Source organism: Pseudophryne corroboree, chromosome 10 (assembly GCF_028390025.1).
Source record: "Pseudophryne corroboree isolate aPseCor3 chromosome 10, aPseCor3.hap2, whole genome shotgun sequence".
Taxonomy (NCBI): Eukaryota; Metazoa; Chordata; class Amphibia; order Anura; family Myobatrachidae; genus Pseudophryne; species Pseudophryne corroboree.
The window spans coordinates 362,237,066-362,260,750 of NC_086453.1; the positions used below are offsets into that span (position 1 = coordinate 362,237,066).

General features: G+C 43.6%; 1 pseudogene; it reads right to left on the reverse strand.

Moving 5' to 3' along the window:
* Window positions 1–1,062: 1,062 nt before the first annotated feature.
* LOC134967170 (5S ribosomal RNA) lies at window positions 1,063–1,181 on the reverse strand (annotated as a pseudogene).
* Between the last annotated feature and the right edge of the window lie 22,504 nt (window positions 1,182–23,685).

The window sequence follows — 23,685 nt, forward strand, 5'->3', positions numbered from 1 at the left end:
TAAATTAGACTCCTAATGGGGTGAAAAGGGATAAAATGTTTTGCCCAGCAAACCTTTGCCCAGTGAAAACTAGGCACATCAGCCAGTAGTAATATAATTATACTTGGTCGTGTCACATTATATTGACCATCTCCTACATTTGACATCAGCAGTGCATAGCCCATGAAGTAGCCCATGAATTACATCATACAGACTTCATGAGGGATTTGTTGGGTTCCGCACAGGATGTATGATAAGGTTTAAAGAGGTTATGTTAGATACAACCCTCTGTTAACCAACAATAAGGTTAATATGAAATCCTTAGGATGGATATCTGAAATCAAATTCGAGTCCCAGAGTCAGTGGTATGAGGTTAGTTGGCAAGAAGAGGAGAAGAAATACTCTGTGCTGGGGCATGCTTGATTTGATAAAATATGTTAAAACTTAACTTTTAATTCTGTCAAGTAAAATATTAATAAATACACATACAAAACACAAAATTAAAACTTGTCACCTCCACATCCAGTGAAAAAATTCTTCATTATATTTGAAATCTCATAGATATTGGTGAACCTGAGGTGAAAAATATTGAGTTGGAATAACAATTGTTATCCAGAAATGAGGACAGAAGCCAAGTTTTATAATTGGGGACTAAGATATGTCAAATTTAAGATGCTTCTTGTTCGCTGAGATATCAATAGGTAAGTGAGTAAGTGAGAGCATACCCTCCAACTGTACCTTTTTTTCATGGTCTGTACCGATTTTTGCCTCTCCAAACTTCCATTGAAAGTATAGGAAAAGGGGCATGGCCACGCCCCCTTTACACGCGGCCAATCCCCTTTTTCGTATTTGTACCGATTTTTCTGTGTAAAATGTTGGAGGGTATGTGAGAGCAGAAGCTGAATTTTATAATGAAGGACTGTAATATGTACAACTTTCAAGTGCTTCTTGTTTGCACCATTGTGGTATTGCTTCGTCTGTTGCGTGCTTATGGCTCTATGCAAAAAATAAAAGGTAGAAAAACAGTGGTAAAGGTAAAAGGTTGCTCCAATGCTTCTGCTGTTTGTATTAGGTAGGGGATCTTAATTAATGCACCTAATATACCCTAGTGGTCTCCCATCTTGGTACTGATCAGGCTCCTCACAGCTTAGCTTCCAAGATCAGATGAGATCGGGCGTGACCAGTGACATATGGCAGTAATATACCCAATTTAGAACAAATGAGAGAGCATGGTTACTGACATGTACCTAGAGTTACAGTACTTCTGCAGTCCAATTTCTTAGCTCAGATTCTCTGTTACCTTTAGCATTGCAGAGAGTACTTTACTGGCATATGGATGAGAGAGTATTGAGATTTTAGGATAAAGCAGAGAAGGAGGAGAGAATAGGGTAGGTGCTCCACTTTCTGCTGTCCTCTGTCATATAAATGAAGTCTATAGAGGACAGTGGATGACAGAGGTAAGTTACTTTACCCTACTGAATATATGAAATTAGATCAGAGTGAGAGGTCATATATGAGAGTCTGTGATCCATTTAAAAAATGCATATATAAATTTATACATATATATATATATATATATATATGCTTGGGATGTGAGAATCAACACATTAAGCAATGCATGTGAGCATAAAAACATATAGCTCTCAAAGAAATTTGTGTCAGCATAGAATCCCCTCAGAGAAGTAATCCATTTTAAATCATCCTCTAAGTATAATTACTGACGTATATTAATGTACAAGGTTCAATTAAGGTTATACTGTATTACAATAGTTAAACAGTTGATGGTCAGAGTTTCACCAAAATAGTTGAGAACAATATCAGCAGGAGAAATAGATAATCTGTATTCCAAATGGAATGATACAATACCAAAAGGTGCTGGTGTGTGAGCTGAACCGTGCACTGTTCAGCTTCACATGTCCACAGACGGGCGTTTCACCGGAGGGTGGCTTGTTCACTGTATGTGGACCCCTTGAATAGCTGCTGTATATAAAGTAGTAAGGGGAGGGAGAGCAGGTGGAGACTACACCAGGGGCGTGTTCCATAAAGGTGTCTCCTGAGTAACCAGGCTGTTGTAAACATACCTGATCTAATACCTTGTTTGAGTAGTTACTAGATTCGGGTGTGACATCACCATATTTATTTATCTATTTGCAACTTAAGTGCAATGATGTCCAAGGTAGTGGTGTGAGTGCATACCTGTGCATTCCTTATACGCAAACTGCCTGATCCATATGTGCAAAGCCATAGCCGTTCGCCCGGTGGTTGCTAAGCAACCACTAAATACTGCACATCACTTCCGTTCATGTCCGTGTGACACAGATCGTGTCACAGTCATTGTTGTGTATGTTAGTTGCTAGGAAGACTTCCCTTAGAATACGATAGAGTCTGTTCCCGTGATCTGATGTAGCATTGCGGTGTTAGACTCTATGTTAATACAGGTTGAGTAACCCATATCCAAATATTCCGAAATACAGAATTTTTTCAATATGAAACATAAATGAATTGTGTGAATGTACAAGCACTTTGTTTAATGCACAAAGTTATTAAAAATATTGCCTAAAATGACCTTCAGGCTGTGTGTATGGGGTGTATATGAAACATAAATGCATTCTGTGCTTAGACTTAGGTCCTATCGTCATGATATCTCATTATGGTATGTAATTATTCCAAAATACGGAAAAATCCGATATCCAAAATACTTCTGGTCCCAAGCATTTTGGATAAGGGAACTCAACCTGTATAGGATTGCTGGGCAACCTTCTCTGATGCTGCAGTAGCGGAGATGGTCCAATGCAATGTATTATTGAGCGTCCAATGCAATGTTTGGTGAAAAGAGAGTGAATCATGGTACAGTAAAGCACCGTGCTATGGCGTGGCATTTGGCTTTTATTTGTAGGATCTTCTGCATTGTATTAGTTACGTCACATCGCTGAGTATTTGTGTTCATCGCTAGGAAACGATCCTTCTTAGTAAGGTTTTAATGCATGTTGATATTACTAAACCTAGCACTCTCTATACCGATTCCTGGATATCCAGGCATAGTAGCAGCCGATGTCTTAATGAGTAAGGTTTCCATGCATATATATGATTATATATATATATATATATATATATATAGGGTTCACATGCATGGTGACATTTCTATTGGTTGTTCAGCACACACAGCACATTCTACATCAATCAAACTTATCTATACATGGTGCATCGTTAAATGTGTATGTATGTAGCTGATCACCGTTATCAGTGAGTAAGTTTCCATTGTGTTCCGTTGCTTATTATAGTTTCTGCTTTGTATTAGTCACAGCAAGTCCTTGTTTTTAAATTAATATTAGTAGGTATGAAACGCAGGTCACGTGTTTGCACTAGATATGTATATATATTTTTCACAAATAGTTAGCTCTAAAATTGAAGCATTGTAAGTCCAAATAGTGTAGTGTAATGCACAAACTGTGTCCAAACTGGAATTATTGTCAAGATGAAAGAAGGAAAGGGAAGGGTAAAAGAAGATGTTAAACATAACTAGATAATGTTATTTATCCGAGATATTCGCCATATGATATTCATAGTATGTTAAACATACAAGCATCTGATCGTTAGTGAGAAGGCTTCCTGGTATAGAGGAAGTTCAATCAGCACCCTGGTGTTGAGAAAAGGTGCCCATATTCCGAAAAACCTCCACTGTACCTTTTAGAGGTGTAGCACTGACCAGGGCCTATTGTATTGCCAGAATTGGCTTGGAGAAAATAGTGTTTTTATGTGTTTTGATTGTAAATGAGCCAAGGCTTTACTGTCCATGTGTAGGGATTGTGTGTATGTACAAGACAATAGTAGAATTAAAATACATGGTGAATCATCAGTCAAAGGGTGTGTTGAAAAATCTGTTGTAATTATACCAGATATACAGTAAATATATAGGTGAAAAAAGGTAAATCTAATGAGAAACAAGTATAATGATTTTTAATATCAATTGGTAGTGTGAGCATATCGTTATGTCTGAAGATGTGATTATATAGCGGCATGAAGGTGAGTGGTGAGTGGGAGGGTGACAGTGAGTTTTTCGAGCACCTTTAGATATGATACCAGCTATGTGGAAAATTGTTAATGAAGAGTAATGATGTGTCATAAGAGTAAAGTCCTGTGTCATGGGTTAATTGGTAGGTTCAAGGTGTTAGACGTGCGAGTTGGAACAAATGTGCACGTTATCATACGTTAAGTCAATCCTATTTGTATACAAATATAAGTTGCATACTTTTTCTGTTTTTATAAAGTGAAATAACGGTTTATATAAATACTGCATAATTAATGTGTTCATTCATGCCCTTTGGTGCCAAGCAGTCTAGTTTGAAAGTCGATTCTGATTCATGTTTGAGTAGTTCCTGCATGAGGTCTCATCCAAGTATTCCGAGGTTTATTTTTTCTAGGCCAAAGGCCTTTAAGTCATTTGGATTACTATGATGATGATTGTAGAAATGGCGTGCTAAAGATGTCAGTTTCTTAATTTTGGAAACATCTGTTGGTGTGTTTCTCACTGAGCCAATGTGTTCAAGAATGCGTTGTTTCAAAGCTCTTGTAGTGATGCCCACGTATTTTATATTGCAGGTACAGGAAATGCAATAGACCACCCCAACTGCATTGCAGTTTATAAATTGTTTGATTGTTATTTTTTTCAATGTACCGCTTGGATAGGGATGATGTCTTGATCATGTGTGGGCAGGCTTTGCAAATTCCACATGGAAAAGATCCCTTGATAGTCGGCTTCTTTTTGGGATTTTTAATAAAGTGGCTACTGGTGAGCTTGTCTTTTAAGTTTCTAGACCATCAACTCATAGGTACCCTTTGTCTTATGTTTTTCTGCCAGATCGTTGTCTAAAAGTAGCACCAACCAGTGTCTTTGAATGGATTCTTGGATTTCTCTCCAATCTCTGCAGAATGTCCCACAAATATCAAAGTGTTTTCTTGTTTGGTTGTGTTTTGCAGGGTCTTAGTATGTGGAAAGATAAGCGTTTCTCTGGAAGTTTGGCTTGTGTGCCACTTGGCTTTTTTAATTGAGCAGTGACTAAATATAGCACACTGTCAAAACTATAGGCTTACTGCTCTCCTGAACGGAGATGTTAAAATATTCACCAAACTTATAGCTACCCATTTGAATGCTTATTTGCCGTCCTTGATTCATACTGATCAAGTCGGTTTTGTGCCTGGCAGACAGGGCTCGGACAACACCCATAGGATGTTTGATTTGATTAACACAATTGGTTCTAGTAATGGCCTCCAGCTGCTCTCTCTGGATGCAGACAAAGCATTCAGTGGACTTAATTGGTTGTACATGCATTTGGTCCTAGAGAAAATCGGATTTAGTGATCAAATTCAGTACCAGCCTTATACAGCTGCCCCTCTGCTCGTGTTTTCAGCAAAGGGTTTTTATCGGCTGCTTACCCAATCACAAATGGTACCAGACTAGGATGCCCTTTGTTGCCCTTGATTTTTACTTTGGGCATTGAACCCCTTGCTGAAAAAATTCAGATGTATAGGGAATTTCCAGGGATTACGGTTAGTGATAGTACACATTTCTGTCCTTAAGTCCCAGTATCCATACACTTTTCGCTCAACTTCACTTCAATACCTAGGGATCCATATGCCACCCCTTCTGTTTTTGAAGTTAATTTACATACGCTACTTGATAGTCTGTTGGCCTTGAAAATGTCTTGGCTCTCTTATGAGATCTCGTGGTTGGGGAGATTGGCAGAATTTAAAATGAATGTCCTACCAAAATGTATTTATATCACACAATACCCTTTTCCTTTCCTAAAATGTATTTAGATAAGGGTCGCACTATATTATTGCGTTATGTGTGGAAGGCCAAACTCCCTAGACTGGCTCATTCTAGGATAATCCTTCCCTGCAGAAATGGAGGCTTGGCTCTGCCGGATCTTGTTTTATACTGGGAGGCTTGTGTGCTAGCGCAACTTAAATATTGGCTGGGTGGACCTTCTCTTGTCAGCTGGGTAGTTTTTGATAGAGTGGGTTGCTGGGCTCTTACTCTAGCAGACCTTCTCAAAATACCATCAAGCTTAAGACCTTTATCATTGACACTTCTCCTGTCTGTAAAATTGTCCCTATGGTTTGGGATAAATTGATAGGCTGCCTCCCTGGGCATTTACATCAATACTCAGCTTTATCATTATGCTCTGTAGCTAAATTAATCCCAGTGCTGCAAGTATGGCGGTATGGGGTGGTACAGCGTATCAGTAAGAAATTCCCAACAAGTACCGCCGGGCCGTCCACCATACTGCGGGCGGGATGTACTAACCTCCCCCACCGTGTTATTTGTCTTTTCTCAGTGCGCTTTGTATTATCTTCGCGGCTACTGGTCACCACTCCACTGCCTGGCGCTAGCCAATGCTCCCCCATGCTCCCCGTCTTCATTCAACTCTCTGCCATCCGCATCATCACCGCCGCAGCCACTGATTCCTCAGCTCTCCATAGAGATTGGTCAGAGCAGAACTCCCCTTGTCAGCTGCGCATGCGCACTTGTCACAGCTTCCTGGCAGGCAGTTGACAAAGGGAGCACAGCGCTGACCAAGCTCTATAGAGAGCAAAGGACTCAGTGGCCATGGCGGTGATGATGCAGATGGCAGAGAGGAGAATGAAGACGGGGAGCATGGGAGAGCAATTGGTAGCGCCAGGCAGCAGAGTGGTGACCAGTAGCTGCGAAGATAATACAAAGAGCGCTGAGAAAAGCCAAATAACGTGGTGGGGAGGTTAGTACATACTACATCCTGCCCACTGGTGAGGGGAGGGGAGCACAGCACAGTGCCTCTCCTGCCCCTCAATTCTCTTTGATGCCCGGTCTCACTCTCCAGTGGCAGCGGGGTCAATTTGAATAAGGCACCGGTTTGCTAGCCATTTAGAGATCATGGATCGGCAGCCGTGGCTCCTGATTGGCTGCTGTTCCATGAGCTCTGATTGGCTAATGAACTGGCACCTCATTTCAGATTGACCCCGCTGCTGCTGGAGAGTGAGACCAGGCATCAAAGAGAATTGAGGGGCAGTAGAGGTGCTGCGCTCTCCTCTCCTCACACAGAAGAAACAGAGCCAGTGGTAAGGGGTGGGGGTGGCAATGAGCGCACAGGGTAGCATTGTATATCTGGCACAGGGGGGCATTGTATATCTGGCTCAGGGTGGCAATGTATATTTGGCACTGGGGGGGCATTGCATATCTGGCACTGTAAGGGCAATATATATCTGGCACTGTAGAAGCATTGTATATCTGGCACAGGGGGGCAATGTATATCTTCCACTTTGGAGCATTGTATATTTGGCACTGTGGGGGCAATGTATATCTGGTACTGTGGGGCAATGTATATCTGGCACTGTGGGGGCATTGTATATCTGGCACAGTGGGGGCATTTGTGTATCTGGCACAGTGGGGGCATTTGTTAATCTGGCACTGTGGGGCAATGGGTATCTGGCACTATTGGAGTCATATGTGTATCTCGCCCCCCATATGTGTACCACACCCCCATTTTCATTGGCCATTCCCCATGTGGCATTTGACCATGCCCATTGTTGGGCGCACACGTGCATTCGGCACGCGCGCACAGTACCTATAAGACATTATTTCTATTTGCACCACTGATTAATCCCCAATGTTAATCTCTCCACTTGGTATGCATGTAACCTACAGTCCCTAGGGGAGATTGTAAGCTTGCAAGCAGGGCCTTCCTACCTCTAAATCTTTCTGTTTTTACCCAGTTTTGTTCTATTACTGTTGTTCTAATTGTAAAGCGCAATGGAACATGCTGTGTTATATAATAAACTGGTAATAAATAAATAAATATCTTGGAGGTACGGTCATGTTCCCATTTTCATTGTTGCAAACCTTCCTTACAGGGAACTATTTCACTACCTTCAGGTACTACATTGGTTTAAAAGTTTGCCTTGATCTTTGGCTAACCCGGGAACTTCAGCTCAGGCCATTGTAGAACGCTTTGCACTTCTTAACTCAAATAAAGTTATCTCTTTTTGGTATAAAATACTTTTAGGTTTATTTGATACCACAAAATCTAGGGTGCAATGGAAATGAGAGAAAGACCAGGGGATTCCATTATCTAAGGGTCAGTGTGAAAGGATATTTATTTTATCCTATCGCAGGTCGAGATGTCTGATTTACACGGAGATGCACATTAAATTCTTACAAAGGTTGTTCCTAACACCTGATAGAATTCATACTTTTTGGCCCTCATGTTCTAAATTTTGCTGGAGGAATTGTGAGGAGGTGGGTCATATTTTTCATACATTTTGGACTTGCCCATCCAAAGCTTTTGGTCATCAATATTTCAACTAATTAATGAGGTGTTGAATTTGTTGTTGATTCCCTCTCCGGCCTTGGCTTTATTACACATTTTCCCTGCCGAAGTATTGCCTCATCAGAGATATCTGTTGGTGCATATATGTATAGCTGCTAGAGCTGCATTAGCTCAGTGTTGGAAGCAACCATCTCCTCCCTCCCTTTCTCTGGTTGTTAAAAAGATTCAATTTCATTATACTATGGAAACTGAATTTATGTCCTATTCATCTCTGGCATCCTGACCTATGGTGAAATGGATGGCTTGGCATGAATATGTGTCGGGTGGTGCAGGATCCTCCTCTCCATCTTAAATCTTCCTAGACCCCTTTTTTTCTCTATGTCTCACCGCAGTTATGGGGTTATTACCTACTGTTCAGTTTTATAGTATGTCTAATGATTACTTGTAAAATTATTTCCTATTGTGTATGTACTCTCTGATTAACATGCTCGCTGTATTTGTGTGTTTGATTTGTCTGGATTGTTTGCTACCTCCCTTTTCCATGGTTTTGTTCTCCCCCCTCTTTTTCTTTTCTATATCCTATTCCCCCATAAAAAATATTGCATTTTGTGCTCTTAATAAAGATTATTGATGATAAAAAAAACTTACAGGGGATTTCAATTAACTACGATAACTTACCATGGCTGATGGATCCCTCGGGGGTTATCCAAGTAGCCCCTAAAACCAGTGCTATCAAGGATTTTTTTTTTCACCTGATTGGAGGTAGGCAAAGAAAATCCCTGAGAACTGACCTGAAAAAAACCCTGAAAACTGATATGAGAAAAACCCTGAAAAATCACCCATTTTCAAAATCGACCCCATGAAAATACATAGATCTGCCAACGTATCCCAGATCCATGTGATTTTGCAAGAAAATGGGTCAGTTTTCATATGACCAAAACAGGACTTAACTTGAGTTGCGCAATACAGACCAATGGGCAAAAATAAGTTGGTCTCTCCAATGTTGGGTAGGTGGTCTCATGGCCTTGGTAATAAATGTATATCTATTTGTGTTATTGTTTATGTTTTTGGTTTTGTTAACCACATGGATGGATGCTCTTTCAGGTACTTCTATTTGCTAATTCAGACCTATCAATGACTTTTATGTTTACTACAGTGTTTTGGAATGGTTTAGTTCTGTATGTGTTATATGTTGAAAAATGAAAACCTTTTGAGGTACTGGTTGATATTAATCGCCTTGATATATCTAGTATGCTTTACTGTTTATTTTTTAAATATGTCTCAGGTTCCTGCTTTTACTGCATATTGCTGTACTGTACGAACTTCAATAAAATATATATTGAAAAAAAAAAGAAAAGAGAAAGTAGAAATAGAAAAGAAAAAAAAGAGTAGGTGCATATTGAAATAATATAATACATATAATACCTAAGAGATCACGGTGATGATAATCATAGTCCTTCAAATATTGCCATTTGTTACAGTAGTTATTAATAAACCATAGTTTGGGTTCTCAGCAGTCTTTTTTATGAGTGAAGATAAGTGAGTCCCTTGAGGTTTTGGCAACCATGTATTGAGCTTTTTTGATCAGTACATTATGGTACCCCTCTTCTGTAACATCTTAGCCAAGTACTTGCTTTGCATTTTAAAGGTGAGATCATTGGAGAAATTTCTCCATAATCTTATTAGTGATGAGCGGGTTCGGTTCCTCGGAATCCGAACCCCCCGAACTTCACCCTTTTTACACGGGTCCGAGGAAGACTCGGATCCTCCCACCTTGCTCGGTTAACCCAAGCACGCCCGAACGTCATCATCCCGCTGTCGGATTCTCGCGAGATTCGGATTCTATATAAGGAGCCGCGCGTCGCCGCCATTTTTCACTCGTGCATTGGAAATGATAGTGAGAGGACGTGGCTGGCGTCCTCTCACTTTGTTTCAGGGGGCTGCAGTGCAAATATCTTTATTCTGGGGACCAGCAGTATTATAGGAGGAGTACAGTGCAGAGTTTTGCTGACCAGTGACCACCAGTATTATACGTTGTCTGCCTGAAAAACGCTCCATATCTGTGCTCAGTGTGCTGCATATATCTGTGCTCACACTGCTTTATTGTGGGGACTGGGGACCAGCAGTAGTATATAAGAGGAGTACACTGCAGAGTTTTGCTGACCAGTGACCACCAGTATTATACGTTCTCTGCCTGAAAAAAGCTCCATATCTGTGCTCAGTGTACTGCATATATCTGTGCTCACACTGCTTTATTGTGGGGACTGGGGACTAGCAGTATTATATAGTGATGAGTGGGTTCGGTTTCTCGGAAACCGATCCCCCCCGAACTTCACCCTATTTACACGGGTCCGAGCCATACTCGGATTCTCGTGCCCGAACGTCATCATCCTGCTGTCGGATTCTCGCGAGATTCGGATTCTATATAAGCAGCCGCGTGTCGCCGCCATTTTCACTCGTGCATTGGAAATGTTAGGGAGAGGACGTGGCTGGCGTCCTCTCCGTTATTGTTGAACTTGATTATGCACTACTGCTTAATTGTAGGGAGGGCTGGGGAGCAGCTGTATAATATAGGAGGTGTACAGGTCAGAGTTTTGCTGATCAGTGACCACCAGTTATCCGTTCTCTGCCTGAAAAAAACGCTCCATATCTGTGCTCAGTGTGCTGCATATATCTGTGCTCACACTGCTTAATTGTGGGGACTGGGGAGCAGCTGTATTATATAGCAGGAGTACAGTGCAGAGTTTTGCTGACAGTGACCACCAGTATACGTTGTCTGCCTGAAAAACACTCCATATCTGTGCTCAGTGTGCTGCTTTATTGTGGGGACTGGGGACCACCAGTATAATATTATATAGGAGGAGTACAGTGCAGAGTTTTGCTGACCAGTGACCACCAATATATAATATATAGCATTACGGTACAGTAGGCCACTGCTGTACCTACCTCTGTGTCGTCATTAAGTATACTATCCATCTAGATTCTATACCTGTGGTGCATTTCAGTTGTGCAGTTTGCTGACACAGTGACCACCAGTATATATAGCAGTACGGTACGGAAGGCCACTGCTGTACCTACCTCTGTGTCGTCATTAAGTATACTATCCATCTACATTCTATACCTGTGGTGCATTTTAGTTTTGCAGTTTGCTGACACAGTGACCACCAGTATACTATATATAGCAGTACGGTACAGAAGGCCACTGCTGTACCTACCTCTGTGTCGTCATTAAGTATACTATCCATCTACATTCTATACCTGTGGTGCATTTTAGTTTTGCAGTTTGCTGACACAGTGACCACCAGTATACTATATATAGCAGTACGGTACGGAAGGCCACTGCTGTACCCACCTCTGTGTCGTCATTAAGTATACTATCCATCTACATTCTATACCTGTGGTGCATTTTAGTTTTGCAGTTTGCTGACACAGTGACCACCAGTATACTATATATATCAGTACGGTACGGAAGGCCACTGCTGTACCTACCTCTGTGTCGTCATTAAGTATACTATCCATCTACATTCTATACCTGTGGTGCATTTTAGTTTTGCAGTTTGCTGACACAGTGACCACCAGTATACTATATATAGCAGTACGATACGGAAGGCCACTGCTGTACCTACCTCTGTGTCATCATTAAGTATACTATGCATCTACATTCTATACCTGTGGTGCGCCTCTTTTTTTCTTTGCATCATGTGCTGTTTGGGGACTATTTTTTTAAATGCCATCCTGTCTGACACTGCAGTGCCACTCCTAGATGGGCCAGGTGTTTGTGTCGGCCACTTCGGTCGCTTAGCTTAGTCACACAGCTACTTCATTGCGCCTCTAATTTTCTTTGCATCATGTGCTGTTTGGGGACTATTTTTTTGAAGTGCCATCCTGCCTGACATTGCAGTGCCACTCCTAGATGGGCCAGGTGTTTGTGTCAGCCACTTGGGTCACTTAGCTTAGTCACACTGCTACCTCATTGCGCCTCTTTTTTCTTTGCATCATGTGCTGTTTGGGGACAATTTTTTTTAATCTGCCATCCTGTCTGACATTGCAGTGCCACTCCTAAATGGGCCAGGTGTTTGTGTCGGCAACTTGGGTCGCTTAGCTTAGTCATCCAGCAACCTCGGTGCAAATTTAAGGACTAAAAATAATATTGTGAGGTGTAAGGTGTTCAGAATAGACTGAAAATGAGTGTAAATTATGGTTATTGAGCTTAATACTACTATGGGATCAAAATGACCCCCAAATTCTATGATTTAAGCTGTTTTTGAGGGTTTTTTGTAAAAAAACACCCAAATCCAAAACACATCCGAATCAGACAAAAAAAATTCAGGGAGGTTTTGCAAAAAAGCGTCCGAATCCAAAACACGGCCGCGGAACCGAATCCAAAACACAAAACCCGAAATATTTCCGGTGCACATCACTACTTCCTATACAATGCTTCACTTACTTCTGCTCTTAACTCTGTCGCTCCACAACCACCATTCACCTTCACAGATCAACACCTGAACCCTGGCACACCAAATGCTCCAGATATCTGCAAAAATGCTCATGTACTGCTGAGGGACAGTGAAGGAAGTCACGCTCAAATGCAGATTTCTAACTTATGCTATCATCCTTCAGTGCTGCACTTTCCCTTGCTAAACAGTCATAATTCAAGAATCTCTTCTCCTCCCAGTCTTCAAACCCCTGGTTCCACTTTAACACTCTCAAGTCCCTCCTCTGTCCTCCCCACCTCGTTTCCCCTCCTCAATCTCTGCTCTTGACTTTGCCACTTACTTCACTTCCAAAATAGATTCCATACTCGAGGACATCATATCCAACCAAACCATCAGCAAACAGCCACCTCCTCTCCCTTGCTATTCATCCCCATCCTTCTTACCAACTCTGACATCTTTCTCCCATGTATTTAGTGAGGAAGTCATGGCACTTATCCACTTGCCCCCCCCCCCCCTCAACCTCCCCATCTGACCCTACCCCTTCATGCCTCCTCTGCTTCCTTTGCCTATTCCCATCTTGCCCACCTCGCAATCTCTCCCTCTCATCTGGCACTGTCCCCTCTGTCTTCAAGCATGCACTCATCTCTCCTATTCTTAAAAAACATATCATTGATCCACACACTCACTTCAACTTAAGACCCATATCTCTCCTCCCTTTTGCCTCCATCTTCTTGAACGTATGGTCTACAACAACCTTACTGCCTTTCTTTCCTCCCACTTACTGCTTGACATTTAGTGTACACACTGGACGAGATTGTGAAAGATCTCGCTCAGATCGGCCATTCTGAGCGAAATCTTTCAAAATCTTGTCTATTGTTTATGGGCCTTATCTCTTCCTGGATGTCCCAGAACTTTCTTAAACTTAACATATCTAATACTGAGCGGATCATCTTCCCACCCTCTCACTATCTGACCTCCTAAAATTTTGTTATCTTGTGATGACGCTATCTCCCCTAGCCACAAAGTATGTTTGCTTGGAGTAATCCTTGACTCCTCTCTCTCCTTCAAATAACACTTTCAGAAGCTCTTTCAAATCTGTCATTTTCATCTCAAATATATTTCTAAGATCAGACCCTTTCTCACCCAGGTTACCACTAAGACCCGTATCCACTCACTGTTCATCTTCAGACTAAACTGCTGTAATCTTCTCCTATCTGGCATCTCTGGCAAATGCCTCTCTCCACTCCACTCTATCCATAATGCTGCTGCCCGGCTCATCTTCCTCACCAAATGTACTGTATGCACCTCCCCTCACTTACAAGCCCTTCACTGGCTTCCCTTCCCCTTCAGAATCCATTTCAAGGGGCCACACAGGTGGTTATTGCCCCCAGGCCCGCTCTCTCTGGGGGCCTACTGGCCAGAGCTCTCCCAACCCATTTTAACTGAGTCTGATGATTGTGACCAGGCTCCATACCTTCACCTCTAGACTAATCAGCAAAGCACAGGCATAAAGGGTCTGGGAACACATAGCACAATAACTTTTTCTATAACTTCCAAAAGGGATACTGGGGTTCACTTAATACGATGGGGAATAGATGAGGTCCAAAGAAGCCGTTGCACTTTAAGTTTCTTCAACTGGGTGTGCTGGCTCCTACCCTCTATGCCCCCTCCTACAGCCAGTTTAAAAAAATGTGCCCTCAGGAGAGGATGCGCACTCTGGAGCTCCAGAGGATTTTTTCTTCAGTTTATTGTAAACTTTGTTATTTTCGGTATACTGTTTGGGCAACAGTATACCTGCATCATGGGAGTTAGGCGGTTAATGGTTACCAGTCTCTTCAGGTGTTAGAGCCACTTCCCCGCAGCAGGACCACCATCTTGAGAGGTTGTTGGTACCGCAGGACTTTGTGCCTTGGTGAACGCAATCGCAGCACGCCGCACACCCCTAACAAAGCCTGAAGAGTGGTGAGTACAAATCAAGGTCCTCAATAAGGTGGTTCCCTAATTCTTGGAGCAGAGCAATCACAGGGGCAGCATATAGACCCCCCTGGGGGGGATCCGTTAGAGCCCCCCTATGTACACTGGCAGCAGTGGTGAAAACAGGCATTTATGTGATGTTTTACACTTGTTGGGAGACTTTGCCAGTATAAATAACTATATAGCTCCAGCGCCATTACAGGGGGTGGAGCATCCTCAGAGCAGGACCAGTGGAATTTTGGTGCCTTCCTCTGCTTGCAGCTGCAGCAGCAAGGACACACAGCTCCTCCAGACACTCAACAATACTCAGGAAACTGGTACAGGGGTGTAAATAAAGGGGAAAACTGCTATTGCAAATATTTAGTGTCCTGCAAAAGGACAAAAACCTGATGTTTCACTGTGAGATATATACAGCCTGCAGTCTTACTGAGCCTGACAGGTTTGGGTATGCTGTCATTCTCTCATTCTGAGTCTCCTTCTCATATACAGTAAGGGCAGGCTTGCTATTGTAATACGTGTGTGTGTGTGTGTGTGTGTGTGTGTGTGTGTGTGTGTGTTTGTGTGTGTGTTGTCTACTGTAAACATAGTCAAACACCAATTATGCAGTGTATGTCATACAAGATTCTCTCCCTTGATAGTGTTTCCCTATTATGTGAACAATGCAGTCAGTCCTCCCAAGTTAGTGAGGAGGCTGGGGGGGAGGGTCAGAAGCCATCCTGGCTCTGTGCCATAAAAACTATGATGGCAGACATGTCATCTCAGCTCACTGCTAATAATCAAAAGACATAGCAACTGCACAGGCTGTAGCAGACCTGGCTGCAAAGGCAGATGACAAACAGCACCCACCCTCTCTAATTCAGGGCCACATAAATGTGGGCTGTCTGATTACTCTCAGAATCTGAGGAAGAAGTAAAGGAGGAGGGGGAGGAATTAGATCCTATTAAAGAGGATTTATCTTCTGCACAGGGTATTGAACCCCTCATACTTGCTATTAGGTATGTGTTAAAAATCTCTTTGGAAGATGCTGCAGTGCCACAGTCATTTTTCTTAGCACCGAAAAAAAATCAGTGTCACTTTCCCTGATTCTCAGGAACTAGATGACATGTTGCAGCAAACCTGGAAAAATCATGATAAAAAATGTCAGGTGACAAAACGGTTTTTGCAAACTTTCAAGTTCAAAATGGAATCCTTGCGAGTAGTGATTGTTGGTCTGGGAGAACAGGAGTTCAGGGGTTCACTGGATATAAAGGACTCATATCCTGATTTGGCCACCTCACCAGGCTTACCTGTGGTTTGCCGTGCTGAACGATCACTACCAGTTCCAGGTGCTACCTTTTGGCCTGTCCATAGCTACGAGGGTCTTAACGAAGTTGATGGTGTAGATGATGTTCCAGCTCCAAGTCCAGGGGGTCAATATTGTCCCTTACCTAGACAATATCTTGAGTTAATCGAGATCCAGGGAGCTTCTATTGCTCAACATAAACCACACTATTCACCTTCTTTCACAACATTGGTGGATCCTCAATTTACAGAAGTCCCACCTGGAGCCTACTAAGTTACTCCTGTTCCTGGAAATGTTTTTAGATTCTATGGCTCAGAAAGTGTTCATCCCAGAGGACAAAGCAAGGGCACTCCAGGAGATGGTTGCACGGCCTACTGGGTTATCCATCCATCTTTGCATAAGATTGTTGGGAAAAATGGATACAAGGTGATCCGGTACAGAAGGTTCCATGCCAGAATAGTTCAATTGAATCTCATGAGCAAGTGGTCTGGTTCTCATCTTCAGATGCACTGGATAAAACATCTATCAACTCAGGCCAGGATTTCCCTCTTGTGGTTGCTACAGTCCTCAAACATGCTGGAAGGTCGAAGTTTCGGGATTCAGGATTAGATCCTCCTCACAACATGTGCAAGTCTGAGAGGATGGAGAGTTGTCACCCAAGGAGCACAATTCAAGGGCAGATGGTCGACCCATGTAGCCCTACTTCCGATCAACATTCTGGAACTTCAGGCGATCTACAATGCTCTGCTTCAGGCTTCTCCTCTTCTCAGGGATCAGACGATCCAAGTTCAGTTGTACAACGCCACGCCCGTGGCTTAAATAAAATTGAAACGGAAGGACAAAAAGCAGAGCCTGCATGTGAGAAGGGTCAAAGATACTCCTCTGGGTAGAAGAAATGCAAGAGTAATGTCTGCCATCTTCATTCCGGGAGTGGACAACTGGAAAGCGGAATTCCTGAGTCATCACGATCTCCAACTGGGAGAGTGGGGTCTCCACCAACAGGTGTTTCAGCAGATAATTGACCTGTGGGGCTGTCCACAAATAGACATGATGGATTCTCGACTCAACAAGAAACTTTGCTGGTATTGTTCAAGAACCAGGGACCCTCAGGCTAGAACAGTAGATGCACTAACATCACCATGTCCTTACCGGCTGATCTACCTGTTTCCTCCGATTCCATTGCTTCCGAGAGTGCTAAAGCAAATCAGGAATCAGAGTCCAGGCAATTCTGAATGCCCTGGATTGTCCTTGGAGGGCGTGGTATGCAGATCTTCTGGACATGTCCATCGAAGACCCTTGGCCTCTGCCAATGAGAAGAGATATTCTTCAACAAGGACCGTTCATCTACCCGGACTTACAGCAACTTCGTTTGATGGCTTTGAGGTTGAGAAGAACATTTTAGCACACAAAGGCCTTTACAAAAAGGTTATTGCTACAATGGTTCAGGCCAGGAAGCATGTGATGTCAAAACACTGTCATCATATCTGGAAAAAATATGTCTCTTGGTGCGAGAAATGCACATATCCACCTACAGAGTTTCACTTGGGATGTTTCTTATGGTTCCTGCAGGCTGGTGTGGAAAAGGGCTTATGTATGGGTTCCATTAATGTCCAGATTTCAGCTTTCTCAATTTTCTTCCAGAAGACGTTGGCAGTATTGCCAGAGGTTAAGACCTTCTTGCAAGGTGTACTTCACATACAACCTCCGTTTATGCCACCCATGGCACCTTGGGATTTGCATGCAGTGTTGGAATTTCTACAGTCCTTCTGGTTTGAACCTCTGATGATGGTAGAAAACAAGTACCTCACGTGGAAGACGATGATGTTACTGGCCCTTGTTTCTGCTAGGTGCATTTCAGAATTGGGGGCCCTATTATGTAAAAGTCCCTACTTGGTCTTTTATGAGGACAGAGTGGAGTTCAGGACTAGGCAGCAGTTCCTGCCAAATGTTGTTTCTGCGTTCCACTTGAATCAACCAATTGTAGTCCCGTAAAGTTCTGGCACTTCTGCTCCTCCTAAATCATTGAATGCTGCGCGAGCCTTTAAGATTTATATCAAAAGGACGGCTCGGATAAGAAAGATGGATTCCTTGTTTGTGTGCTATGATGCGCAGAAAAAGTGTTGCCCTGCTTCTAGGTGGCCCATTGCTCATTGGCATAAGTTGACTATACAACAGGCCTATGTGTCAGTAGCCTTACCTATTACACAGTCTCTGAATGCCCACTCTACAAGATAATAGGGGTCTTCCTGAGTGGCTGCCCTTTCAACTATGCTGAGCTGCTACCTGGTCAGGGAAGAAGACCTTTGTGAAGTTCTACAAGTGTGATACCCTGCCCAAAGAGGATACCAAGTTTGGGCAGGTGGTGCTGCAGATGTCTCCCCACTTTCCCGCCCATTCTGGAAGCTTTGAGACATCCCCATCATATTAAGTGAACCCCAGTATCCCTTATGGATGTTAGCGAAAATAGGATTTTAATTACCTACCGGTAAATCCTTTTCTTGTAGTCATAAGGGATACTGGGCCTCAGTGCATTAACTTGTCTGCTGGCTTTTCTTTGTGAAAGTTTACCTGTTCAGCTGTTGCTCTATTGTTACCAGTCATTGCTGGTTGTTTTATGTTATTGGTGTGCTGGTGTGTGAATCTCAACTCTCATTGTTGTTATGTTCCTTCTCTCAAGTATGTCCATTCTCCTTCGGGCACAGTTTTACATTTACTGTCTGTAGGAAGGGGCATAGAGGGCAGGAGCCTGCACACCCAGTTGGAGAAATTTTGATTGCACCGGATTATTTGGACCCATCTATACCCCATCGTATTAAGTGAACCCCAGTATCCATTATGGACTATGAGAAATTGATTAACTGGTAGGTAATGAGAATCCTATTTTTCCTATTTGCGCTGTGCACATGATGTCATTACATCAGATACACTTAAGAACAGTGGGAGCCATTCGGACCTGATCACTCACTGCAGTTTATCGCAGTACAGCGATCGGGTCAGATCTGCGCATGTGCTGGCGCCGTAGTGCGCCGGCGCATGCTGGGCGGCCAAAGGCTGTTGTATTGTAGCGATTTCCTCTGCCTGATTGACGGGCAGAGGCGGTCGCTGGGCGGGAGGGGGCTGGATGATGTCACTAAGCCGCCGTTTAGGGGTCATAGTCCGGCCAACGCAGGCATGGCCGGACCGTTGGGGGGTGGGCAGCAGCAGCTGCGTGATGATTCTTTTGCATTTCTGTGGGGGGGGGGCGGCACTGACATGCGGGTTGGACTGGCCCTGAGCAGGGCATCCTCCCGCATGTTGGAGTTCCTGATAGTAGCTGTGCTATATTTAGCACAGCCATGATCAACTTAGACTGGCCCCCAGTGTGTAAGGAGTATGCTACTTCCATGGCTTAAAGGAGTAGCAAGGAGAAGATCCAGGTAAGTGGTGGTTGGAGGAGGGGTAGCTCAAACACAGGCTGCTGCTGCAGAGATATGGAGGGAGAAACACAGGCTGCTGCTGCAGAGATATGGAGGGAGAAACACAGGCTGCTGCTGCAGAGATATGGAGGGAGAAACACAGGCTGCTGCAGAGATATGGAGGGAGAAACACAGGCTGGTGCAGAGATATGGCAGGAGAAACACAGGCTGCTGCAGAGATATGGCAGGAGAAACACATGCTGCTGCAGAGATATGGAGGGAGAAACACAGGCTGCTGCAGAGATATGGAGGGAGAAACACAGGCTGCTGCAGAGATATGGAGGGAGAAACACAGGCTGCTGCAGAGATATAGGGGAGAGACACAGGCTGCTGCAGAGATATGGAGGGAGAAACACAGGCTGCTGCAGAGATATGGAGGGAGAAACACAGGCTGCTGCAGAGATATGGAGGGAGAAACACAGGCTGCTGCAGAGATATGGGGGAGAGACACAGGCTGCTGCAGAGATATGGAGGGAGAAACACAGGCTGCTGCAGAGATATGGAGGGAGAAACACAGACTGCTGCAGAGATATGGAGGGAGAAACACAGGCTGCTGCAGAGATATGGAGGGAGAAACACAGGCTGCTGCAGAGATATGGAGGGAGAAACACAGGCTGCTGCAGAGATATGGAGGGAGAAACACAGGCAGCTGCAGAGATATGGAGGGAGAAACACAGGCTGGTGCAGAGATATGGCAGGAGAAACACAGGCTGCTGCAGAGATATGGCAGGAGAAACACATGCTGCTGCAGAGATATGGAGGGAGAAACACAGGCTGCTGCAGAGATATGGAGGGAGAAACACAGGCTGCTGCAGAGATATGGAGGGAGAAACACAGGCTGCTGCAGAGATATAGGGGAGAGACACAGGCTGCTGCAGAGATATGGAGGGAGAAACACAGGCTGCTGCAGAGATATGGAGGGAGAAACACAGGCTGCTGCAGAGATATGGAGGGAGAAACACAGGCTGCTGCAGAGATATGGGGGAGAGACACAGGCTGCTGCAGAGATATGGAGGGAGAAACACAGGCTGCTGCAGAGATATGGAGGGAGAAACACAGACTGCTGCAGAGATATGGAGGGAGAAACACAGGCTGCTGCAGAGATATGGAGGGAGAAACACAGGCTGCTGCAGAGATATGGAGGGAGAAACACAGGCTGCTGCAGAGATATGGAGGGAGAAACACAGGCAGCTGCAGAGATATGGAGGGAGAAACACAGGCTGGTGCAGAGATATGGCAGGAGAAACACAGGCTGCTGCAGAGATATGGCAGGAGAAACACATGCTGCTGCAGAGATATGGAGGGAGAAACACAGGCTGCTGCAGAGATATGGAGGGAGAAACACAGGCTGCTGCAGAGATATGGGGGAGAGACACAGGCTGCTGCAGAGATATGGAGGGAGAAACACAGGCTGCTGCAGAGATATGGGGGAGAGACACAGGCTGCTGCAGAGATATGGGGGAGAGACACAGGCTGCTGCAGAGATATGGAGGGAGAGACACAGGCTGCTGCAGAGATATGGGGGGAGAGACACAGGCTGCTGTAGTGATATGGGGGAGAGACACAGGCTGCTGCAGAGATATGTGGGAGAGACACAGGCTGCTGCAGTGATATGGGGGAGAGACACAGGCTGCTGTAGTGATATGGGGGAGAGACACAGGCTGCTACAGAGATATGGGGGAGAGACACAGGCTGCTGCAGAGATATGGGGGAGAGACACAGGCTGCTGTAGTGATATGGGGAGAGACAGGCTGCTGCAGAGATATGGGGGAGAGACACAGGCTGCTGCAGAGATATGGGGGAGAGACACAGGCTGCTGCAGTGATATGGGGGAGAGATACAGGCTGCTGCAGAGATATGGGGAGAGACACAGGCTGCTGCAGTGATATGGTAAGTTGGAACAAAGACTGCTGTAGATACAACAGGGGGCACAGGCTGCTGCAGAGACACTGGGGGAAGGGCACCAAATTACTGCCTTGCCTCTGGTGACAAAAATCCTAGGTTCTGTCCTGACTCTTGCACGTTTTTGGGGTCTAGGGGGGAATACCGCACTGGTCTACAAATCTAACAGCTAAATATAATAACCAACATAAACTGATATCAAGAAAACCTTAATTTCTTAGTTTTAATTTGGTGGTGCACCCTGAGTCAATGGTAACTAGAGACAACAAAAGGAGAAAAAAGAGACTCTTTTGTGGGCGCACTCTTGTCTTAAATTAACGTATGAGACGATCAGAAGAATCTTCTAAAAATTAACTTTTATTAATATAATAATAAAATATTCAGTGGTCAAAAAAGCATCAGGATAATATTCAAATTTTAACAGCAGTAAATAAGCTGATATTAAGTAATATAGTGCAGTACTACAATAAATAGTAATTAAATGCTGAAACTCGCATGATAAATATTCGCTGCCGATATCCCTGGTCTAGAGAGATGTATTAGCCCAATCAATAAACGTATCGAATAAAGCACTGAAATGCACTAGTTAAATACTAGTGTAATTAGAGTGCATGATGATGTGATATACCCAGCCATCATAGGAGAAGACAGAAGAAAAGATGTATGAAATGAGATAACAGAGTGAATCTGCTGTCAGTGTTAGACTCTGAGCGTGATAAGCCAATCTCTTCTCTACTAAACTGAGTATTCTTCAAGGGTCGCCCACTTGAATACTGGCCCAGCCCTACACTGATTAGCTTCCAAGATCGGACGGTTTTGGGCGTTACCAGTGTGGTATGATAGTAGAGATAAGTATAAAGGAGAATCCGGTGCTACTGGAATCACTGATGAGAGTTCACGAACTACATAGTATCATAGAATGTCAGAGATAAGATGGATCTGCTGCCAGTGTTAGACAGGGACGACCCTGAATCAGTGGTGAGAGTCCATGAAAAAATAGAGAAAGAATGAAACAGACAAAAGCAGGAAGGGACTCCTGGGTGCCTAATAAATCAAAGAATCCCTCAAATCTGATAGCCGGACAAGACTAATATCTGAAATAATCCGGGGTGATTAGTTCTGGGGCTAGATATAGAGTTCAGCAAATACTGAACATAGATCTATGCCATGAATTAACAAGGGAATAATAATATCTTAGTAAAGCACTAGAGTACAGTCTGCTAGAAGTCTGTAATATTGTGTGCTGAGAGATTGCAACAATAATGATACTTGTGTAGCATATGCTACTAATATTTAAACATTGTAATAGATACAAGAAGATGTCAATGAGGAACTGGTATCAAACAACTGTGAAAAAATAGGTAAATAAATATCTGATTAGTTAAATGTATCCTAAATTAAATTGAGCAGATGATTGTACCCAGACGACAGGTTTCCTTGTGATAAGTACATAGATACATAAAGCACGTATTATTAAAATGCTGAATACATCAAAATGTATGGAAGAACAGGAATTAATTATGGAATGCTGCCAAAACAATTGCATAGGTACTGATAATATGTAGAAAAAATTCTATTACAGTAAAAATGACTGGATAAACAATATGACAAGGAAAGGGGGAAAGAGATGGTAATGAGACACTGATATTACCGTAGCGAGGTGTAATAACTGTTAACCGGTGAAACAGTTCTATTTCCAGATATGAACTGTCCGTGAGTGCGATGAAATTGCCTCAGAACACTGAGACAATGTCCGTGCAGCTGTGAGTAGCCGCCTAGCAGGGTACATGTATAGATGAACTTGCCGCAGGCGTCTAGGCTCAGTGTTGTCCGTGAGCCCGGACGGGCGCCGGAGTCCCGTGGAAAAAATGAAGTCAGTCAAAGAGGATGTCACCTGCAAGCGGAGCTGAAGAGACGTCGGACAGCAATGGATGTGTGACGCCGGAGACGGAGATGCTGGGCTTTAAGATGTATCGGGCAGCAGGAACACCTGAGAACGGCAGTCGAAGAAACGAATGGGAAGACGCGTTTCACCCGTGGCCGGGCTTGATCACTTCCTGTCACGGGCTAGGATCCTGCTGATATAAATACTGGCTGGGCTGGCGGGTGTCCAATCAAATAGTGGATATATCACTGCACAGCTGAATCCATTAGATATAACGCAGCCAGAGTCGGACTTGGCAGGGGAGCCCATGTTGTTATAAAGGGTCATGAAAAAATAAAAATAAGAGAAAATAATTAAGAAAAAATAAATAAATGGACATAATGATAAACAAATAAGTAAATAAAAAACATATGCACTTAAAACCAATTTTAAAAACACAGCCAAATTTGCTAAACAAAAAAATTTG